Source organism: Rhincodon typus, chromosome 8 (genome assembly GCF_021869965.1).
Source record: "Rhincodon typus isolate 14 chromosome 8, sRhiTyp1.1, whole genome shotgun sequence".
In the NCBI taxonomy this organism is placed as follows: Eukaryota; Metazoa; Chordata; class Chondrichthyes; order Orectolobiformes; family Rhincodontidae; genus Rhincodon; species Rhincodon typus.
Window position 1 is genome coordinate 82,290,288 of NC_063339.1, and position 9,099 is coordinate 82,299,386.

Consider the following 9,099-nt stretch of genomic DNA (forward strand, 5'->3'; position numbering starts at 1 on the left):
AATTCCATGTGCTATTCGCACTTGTTGGAGGGGAGGATGGAGGAGAAGGATGATGGACAGCCTTTTGGAAGAAAACAAAAACTGTGTTAGTGATATTTAAAAATGAGTGAACAAACCTGATTTATTTGACATTTATCCAGAAAATTAAAACATACAGCTGACGTCCGGGTTCGAATCCCACATCAACAAATAATGGAATTTGAATTCCATGTAAAAAATACTGGAATTAACACAATCTACTGATTGCCACTGAACCATTGCAATTGTCAGAAAAAATACCTGATGTCCTTCACGGAAGGAAATCTGCCAACCTCACTTGGGCTGGCCCACATGTGACCCCAGAGCCACAGCAACATGATTGACACTCAACTGCCCTCTGAAATTACCCAGCAAGCCACTCAGTTGTATTAATCACTGTGAAATTTCAACAATGGATGGAACACTTAGCACCTACCAAGGCACCAGAAAAGACAACCACAGAATCAGCCCTTTTGACACCACAAGGTCCTCCTTGCTCACATCTGGAGGCTAGTGCCAAAATTGGGAAAGCTATCTCACAGATCAGTAGTCAAGCAACAGCCTGATATAGTCATAAGCACGGAATCATACCTTACAATCAATGAACTAGACACCACATCACCATCCCTACATATGTCATATCCCATCAGCTTGATAGACCCAGCAGGGGTGGCAGCACAGTGGTGTACAGACAGGAAGGATTTGCCTTGGGGGTCCTCAACATTGACTCCAGACCCTATGAAGTCTCAAGGCTTCACGTTAAACATGGGCAAGGAAACCACCTGCTGATTGCCAAGTACTATACTCCCTCAGCTGATTATTAAGAACTGTTCCATGTTGAACAACACTTGGCTAAAGCACCGAGGGGCGTAATAGCACAAAATGTATTCTGGGTGGGAGGTTTCAATGTCCACCCCTAAAACTGGCCTAGCAGCAGTACTACTGATTGAGCTGGTTACTGCTCAACTGGGTGCGCAGCAGATGGTGAGGGAACGAACAAGAGAGAAAAACATACTTGACATAACCCTTCTTAATCGATCAGTCACAGATGCATCTATTGGTGATAGTATCGGTAAGAGTGACCACTGCATAGCCCTTGTGGAGACAAAGACACACCCTCACATGGAGAGTACCCTTAATTGGTTTTGAGTGGCACTATCACCATGCTAAATGGGATAAACTTTGAACAGATCTAGCAACTCAAGGCTGGGCATCCATGAGGTGCTGTAGGCTGTCAACAGCAGCAGAATTGTACTCCAGTATAATGTCAAATCTCATGGCACAGCATATCCCCCACTCACCCATTCCCATCAAGTCAGGGGATCAACCCTGGTTCAATGCATGGTACAGGAGGCATGCTAGTACAGCACCATGCATACGTAAAAGTGAGGTGCCAACCTGGTTAAGCTGCCAAACAGGACTATGTGCCTGACAAACAGCACAAGAAACAGAGTTATGTGATCCCACAACCAATGGATCAGATCTAAGCTCTGCAGTTCTGCCACATCCAGTCATGAATGGTGATAAACAATTAAACTCACTGGAAGAGGCACCACAAATTTCACCATCCTCCATGATGGAAGAGCTCAACACATCCATGCAAAAGGTAAAACTACAGCATTTGCAGCAATCTTCAGCCAGAAGTACCAAGTGGATGATCCATCTCAGGCTTCTTCAGTGGTCTCCAACATCACAGGTGTCAGTCTTCAGCCAATTCCATTCATTTCACATGATATCAAGAAACAGATGAAGGCACTGGAGAGTGCAAAGGTTATGGGCCCTGTCAATATTCTGGCATTAGTACTGATGACTTGTGTTCCAGGGCTGGCTGCCTGCGTGCCAAGCCAAGCCACTCCAGTCCCGCTGCAGCACTGGCATCTACTGACAACATGGAATATCGCCCAGGTATGTCCAGCTCAAAAACGCAGGGCAAATCCAACCCGGCCAATTACCATTCCATCAGTCTACTCTCCATCATCAGTCAAGTGACAGAAGGTGTCACCAAAAGTGCTACCAAGGAGTACCTGCTCAGTGATGCATAGTTTGGGTTCCACGAGGATCACTCGGATCCAGACCTGGATACAGACTTGATTCAGAAATTGACAAACAGCTGAATTCCAGATGTGAAATAAGACTAACAGTTCAGCACCAATAACACCTTGTTCCATTTCAGTGACATCACCCAACTCTACCCTAGTCTCAGCTCATCTGCTGCTAAAACTCTCATCCATTCCTTTATTACCACTAAACTTAAGTATCCGAACGCAATCCTGGCTAGTCTCCCACATTCAATCTCCCTGTAATCTCAAAAATATCTAAAACGCTGCTGCCCACCTGCTCACTTGTACCAAAACTTGTTCACACATCACCTACAAAGCCTCCTATTTATAAGCAACATATTGAAATTCTCACCCTTGATTTAATTCCTGGCTTTGATCATCCCTATCTCTCCACACAACTCAACCTTTGCGGCCTCATTTAGTTTCAGACTCCAACAATGCGTTTATTCATTTCTATTGATGGCTGTTTCTACAGTTGCCAAAGCAACACGGCCTGGAATTCCCATCCTAAACCTCTCAGGTTCCCTTTCCTCCTTGAAGATATTCCTGAAAACTTGCTGATTGGGCAATGCTTTTGGTCACCTGACCTAATATCTCCATCTGTGGCCTCATATCAAAAGTTCCTTCATAATATTTTTGTGAAATTATAAACATGACAAAAATACAAATTATTGTTGATTTGGATATATATCGTTAACTCTTCACTATTGCTGGGGGTATGACCCGTAACCCCTTACCTAACTGCCTTGCGAGAGGACCTTCACCATTCGAATTGCAGCAGTGCAAGAAGGTCAAACATCACTTCGTCACAGGCAACGAGGCTTTGGCAATGATTGCTAGTATCTGTGGGAGGAAGAAACGGAGTTAATGTTTCAGGGAGTGCAAAATAAATTGCAACAAATGAAAATGGTGCAGAAGAGAAATTGACTCTCTTTCTGGAAAAAAGAATTCCTGACTGTGAAATATATTGTGGGAAAATAAATCTGGTAAGACAACAGCATATGGTCAGGTTTGAGCAACAGTAGAAAACTCAGTTATAAAAGGTCTGTGAAAATAATAGTAAAATACTAAACAGAACTAAAATACATCCATTATTAGAGACTGAGGAAGACAGATCAGGGAGCACAAAGGTGAATCAGAGCAGTTATGAACATCCAGTCCTGAAAACGGGTAATACCCGAAACGTGGACGTCTCCTTTCCTCCACATGCTGCCTGGCTTGCTGTGTTCTTCTAGTCTCCTGTTTGTATAACTTGGATTGCAAAATCTAATATTTGACATAACCTTTAAAGCAATGCTTCCTACAGTGAGGCTGCAAAAGGTAACATGGAGCTCCGACCGAATTACAAGCATTTATCCTCAAGTACCTGAAGTGTATCAGCAGTAATTACGCCGTCTGAAGCCAGTTCTTTGCTTCAGTGCCCTGCCAGTTTCAAACGTCTCTCCCAGAATATACACACACTCAAGTTTGGAAAAGCAGTCCAGAAGAAATAAACACTTCTGCTGGTTTGAACATGCTCTGTGTACATCCTCCCCTTCTCGATCTCTGCCGGGAAAGGCTGCGTATGCTTCCCACTGCAGCTCGCCACCTACAAAGTTGGTGGAACATTGTTCCCAATAAAGACGGACGGACAGATGTACGTTGCTGCAAATTCGGGAGTCGGAGTTTCAAGTTTGTATATTCCGACGTGTACTAAATAGTAGTAAAACAACTCAATCCATACTCGCACCATTTCCCTCCCGCTTTCTGCTGATTTTCTTCGGTCCTGTGCCCTGCACCTTCCACACCGCCTCTTCCCCGTCCTCCAGCCTCCTATTGGTCATCAGCTGACATCAATCACCCGGGTCCTATTGCTGGTTGGAGCATGCACAGTGTTTCCTGTTTCTGCCGCAGTTCATCAGTTCTAGTACTAAGTCGCGACTGTTCATCCCGAGTTGGGGCAATAACAACAACAACTTGCGTTATGTGGAACTTTTCACATTCTCAAATCTCCCAAGATGCTTCACAGGTGATCGAAACATTGATGAAAGAGATCGATTTTGAAATATATTTTAAAGGATAGAGAGGTTTAAGGAGGGAACTCCAGAAGCTTGTGTCCTCGGAAGCTCCAATCGTGATGTTGGTGGGGTGGATTGAAAAGGGAACATAAAAAAAAGGAATTGCAAGAGCACAAAGAATGCATATGATCCTAAGGATAGACGAGGTTCCAGAGTCTGTCATTCAGAACGTGGCAGCCTCGTGGAGCTTGAAGCATGGCACTGCAATGGATCCATGCAAGCCATGACTAGAGCTAGGGGAATTCTGCTGTTTTAAACAGTGACAGAACTCGTACCCGTGAGTTTACAAAATGTCCCTCATCTCCACCTAACTGGTCTGGAGAATTGGGGAATGTGATGCTGCTTCAGGAGAGTGTACAGGAAGTGGGAATGCAACTCTCCCCCTTCTCACTGTTTTCATTCCCAAACTGAGGGAGTACCTGACACATCACCTATCTCCCACCACAACACCTTGCCCCACACAACCGGCGTCTGGTTGTGCAAAAGTAGAAATGATACAGTATTTACCAGGTCCCTCTGGGAATCTGAATCTCTGAGTGATAAGCAAAAATATCTGAGCAGTGAGAGGAGGGATTTGAGAAGCCTATCTTTAACTTACTAAAACCTGCAAACTGGAACTAGTCAAGTGTGTTTGCACATTGTGAGGGGGTGGGTGGTGAGTGAGCAAAATGCTCTGTTTCCTTTTTAAATAGACATTTTAAATGTCTGATTGGAACCACTTCTAATCCTTGTCCATTCTCTCATCCCAGTTCACCGTTTCACTGATTTCATGTTGCCAATTTATGAAGTAAGCAACAAGATAAGTTTCAAGGATAAGTTTCAATATTGAATTTGTTATGAGAAGCTAACGCTGATTGTCATTAGAATCTTGCATCTGCAGTACAGTAGATAAATAAAAATTTCAAAAACAGAAGTTTGGAGAAGAGTCAAGTTAGAGTTCTGGGATTTTAAATCGGGTTTGAAAAAGTTTTGTGCACAAAAAAGCTAAAGATAGATCTTGAAGTTGTTTTGTCAGCAACTAGAGAAATGTTGGTGAAATAAATGGCATCAAATGTAGCAGCCCTGATATGAGGAAAACAGAATAAGGATGAATATATAGAACATCACATAGTTAAGTGAGGTGAGCGTTGTTTATACAAATACAATCAGATAAGAGCAAGGATAAAAGAGACCCTCAAAAAATGTTGTGAAGAACAACCAGAATCAGAAGATAAAAATGCAAAAACTTGAACACACATACCAACAGGTTCAAAAGCAGTTTCTTCCCCACTGTGATTAGACTTTTGAATGGACCTCTCGAATTTCAAATCTAATGTTGATTTTGCTTTTTGTGCACTCTCTACAGCCATTGCTTCCACTATTCAATCACCATATGATCCCGTACTGCATGCAAACAAAACTTTTCACTGTACTTAGGTCCACGTGACAATAATAAATCAAATCAAAGACCGAAAGAGAAAGAACTTGAAGACCAAAGCTGGAAAATGTATGAGAAGTCCTTTTGGTGCTCTGTAATTATTGACATTAGCAGCATAACCCTCGTTCAACTGTAAACGGCTGTGTGTTTATCACCGTAGTTCGCCTGACAGCAAATAAACTTCCATTGACTTTGTCTCAAGAAAGTTGATAGTTGATTCACAACCCAGCTCTGCTGCCAAGCCTGCTCCTGCGTGAAAAGGGGTGTAGACCACAAAATAAGACAATGCTGGATGTCAAGCCAGGCTTGGTGGATGAATTATTGAATAGGAAAACTCACTGAATAGGAATCTAGAGCTACTCCTGAAAAGCTGTAACCTGCAAAAGGTGTTAGCCAGGAGGCTACAGAGAGAGGGAGGTACCAGCCGCCGACATGCTGCTGGGAATGCTTACCATAAAACTACTGATACACGGGGGAGAAAAAACAGCTTGTGAATTGAGAATGACCCGAGTCCAGGTGCTGGGCTGAGCCGATCGGAACCACTTGGTACGAACTAAGTTCTTCAAAAAGTGTTCTCCTGGCTCCAACATACTTTGTTGCCGTGACTCAGATCTGAAGGTGGATCTCTCGCTGAGTCAGCAGGAGACTCGGGTCGGACTGAACTGGAGCTCTGGGTTCAAGGGAAGACCACTATGTTAGTGGGAGACACAAGTACAGAGAGAACGGGAGCTTGGGGCCAGAGGGAAGATCTCTCCGTTGAGTCAGCAGGAGACTCGAGTCGGTCCGAACAGGAGCTTGGGGTTAATCCACTAGTTAAGCCACTAGTATACAATGACTAAACAATGGACTGACCTGATTGTATTTCTGGAGGAGCCCCGTCCATTCTCGGGAAGTGGCTGCAATATGCGGAATATGCAGGTCACACTAGGGACAAAGGGAAGTCCGCTGGGGAAGCTCTTTGGCAGGTTGCCCAAATGAAGATGTTGGACAGGAAGTTTAAAGTAGTACAGAAGGTGGTTGCGATTGGCTGTTTAATGAAGGAATGGATAGAATACCGTCAGCAAGTCATGTTAGAGAAGGTAAAGAGGGAAGGACTAGAAGAACAGAATAAGAGACTTCATGAGGAGGTAGCCCACCTTAGTGAAAAGGTAACCAAATCTGCAAGGACAGAGAAGTGAGGACTTGGTGCATATGAATCAGTACCAGATGCAGTGTGAGAAGCTGGTTAGGCAAAGGAGTAAGCAAGAGGGAGAAGTCTAAGCAGCTAAAGCTGAGGTGGAAGGATGGAAGGAAGAATGTAATGATTTAAAAGCTGCGATAAATGGGATTCAGAGAGCAGCTCAAGAGAAGAGGAGTAGTGCCGCTGATTGTACAGAATGTCACAGACAGATAGAGAAGCTGCAAAGTCAGCTAGCCGTGCAGAGAGGCATAATGTGCGCTTTCGCACCTGACAGAAGTGAGGAAGGCAGTGAAGGGGACATAGATTGGGACGATTTAGCAGACAAAGCGGCTAGCTACACAGTCATGATAATGGGGAGCCTCTACCAGAGGATTCACTGCCAGCTTTTGACCCAGGGACGGACTCGTCGGCTCCAAACTGAATGGCCCCCCTTGCAACCGCTAGAGGAGGATTAGGGGAAGATGGTTAAATGGTAGAGGATAGAATATTCCACCCCATTGGGGTACAGCAGTTGAGGGACATTGCGAAAGATACTGGGACGTGTACGCCTGAGGATGATCCTAGGGAGTTGTTCCAAATGGTCAGTCAACAAAGAGAGATACTTGGTTTCGATGATGTTGAGGAAAGGAAATCAATTATAATGTGCCTACACCCACATATATACTCCACCCTACCAGAGGAACAGAAATTGGGTACAGGCACAAATGAGACATTAAAAGACCAAAGTATTAATTCTCATCGGTGCTAACAGAAGGCACCAAGTACAGCCGCTGACAAAGTGCTATTAAAGGAAATGTAAACACTCCACTGCATTTGCAGCATGCCTTTGGGTGGTATTCCAGGGGGTCTACAGTTTAGTCTTGGATAGGAATGATTTCCAGCCAGTGGTGAGAAACCGATTGGTGAGAATGCTGGTGTCACATGGCACTGATGAGTGAAAGAGGGCATTACAGCAGTTTGATCCCACTGATGACATGCACACAGAAGCCTGGGTAAATCAGGAAGATGGTTGGAGCACAGGAAAAGGAAACAACAAAATCTCCCAAGACCTCTGGGGTAAGGATGACGCCTGTTAAATGGAGAAACGAAGGGGGAAGATCTACTCAGAGGCCACCCCACTCCAGCCTATCCGACAGTGGGAAGAGGTAGATGTAGAGGAACCATCTCGGGAACAGGAAAGACTCAAAGCTGGGTGCGCATGTGTTATAATTGTGGCCAGGAAGGCCATTTGGTTAGAGAACGCCCGAACCGAAGATGCGAGGGTGCAGGTCGGGGAGGAAGCAGAGCGTACCCGTGGAAGGACCAAGTAGACCCAACCCTCAGTACGATGTGACAGAGATATTACCATCTTCAGGGATTTACCCTGAACTTCAATGACGGCTGCAGGCTTCTCCGTTATGGGTATGTGATGCACAGTGGGATAAAACAGGGAGACCCCTAGTGAATGGTAGGGTTAGAGGTCGCCCTGATACATTCCTTTGGGACACTGGGGGATCCTGAACCACCGTCAATACTACCCATGTCAATGACACAAATTGGAAAATTCAAAGTAAAATCATCTTAAGCAGATTCACAGTACATTCACAAGTGGGACACGTGAACGTATAGTTGAAGGTTAGTGTGGAAGACATAGTATTAGAGCATTCAGTAGTCCTTATTAAACTACCTAGAGAACAAGAACATATCTTAGGGAGTGACTATATGGCCAAAACAGCACACTGTTTTGATCCCATTAATGGCATGATTTGGCAAATGCCTATAGGTTTGAGGAGAGAAAACTGCACACTGATCCCAGTGGGGGAATATCAGGACAGGATGCGCACAGTTGGAGAAATGTGGATAAAGCCAGGGGAGATGAGTGATGATCATGAAGATGACCAAGTGTTTGTATTCAGGGTTCAGACCCCAAACCACAAAGGCAGTAAGGTTTTCCAAAGCAGGTGGAAGAGGAGGTAGGGAAGGCAGTACAGAACCTGCTGCAGCAAGGGAAACTGAGACTGGTCGCTTCCACTAACAACTCGCCTATTTGGGAACTGGATGGTAGCTGGCGATTAACAATGGACTACCAAGCATTGAACAAGACCACCCTGTTAACAGCCCACACTGTAACGAATAGCCCAGAGATGGTTGTTAAGCAAAATGAGAATGCGCAGTGGTTCACGGTTTTGGACATAAGTAAGGGGCTTTGGTCAATCCCATTGGAGAAAGAGTGCCAATATAAACTCATGTTTACTTTCTGAGGCCAGGAATATACGTGGACCACCCTGCCACAAGCATTTCATAATTCCCCATCCATATTTCATCAACATCTAAGGGAAGAGTTAACAGGGCTCAAAGGGTTGACAGGTTCACTACAAAAGCAGCTCC

The 9,099-nt window shown here is 44.6% G+C and overlaps 1 long non-coding RNA gene across 1 annotated transcript; it reads left to right on the top strand.

The window, feature by feature from the left end:
• Positions 1 to 3,970: 3,970 nt before the first annotated feature.
• Positions 3,971 to 7,537, top strand: LOC125483745. Its single transcript, XR_007262689.1, has 2 exons — positions 3,971 to 4,086; positions 5,481 to 7,537. It is a non-coding gene; the product is annotated as an uncharacterized LOC125483745 (long non-coding RNA).
• Positions 7,538 to 9,099: the final 1,562 nt, after the last annotated feature.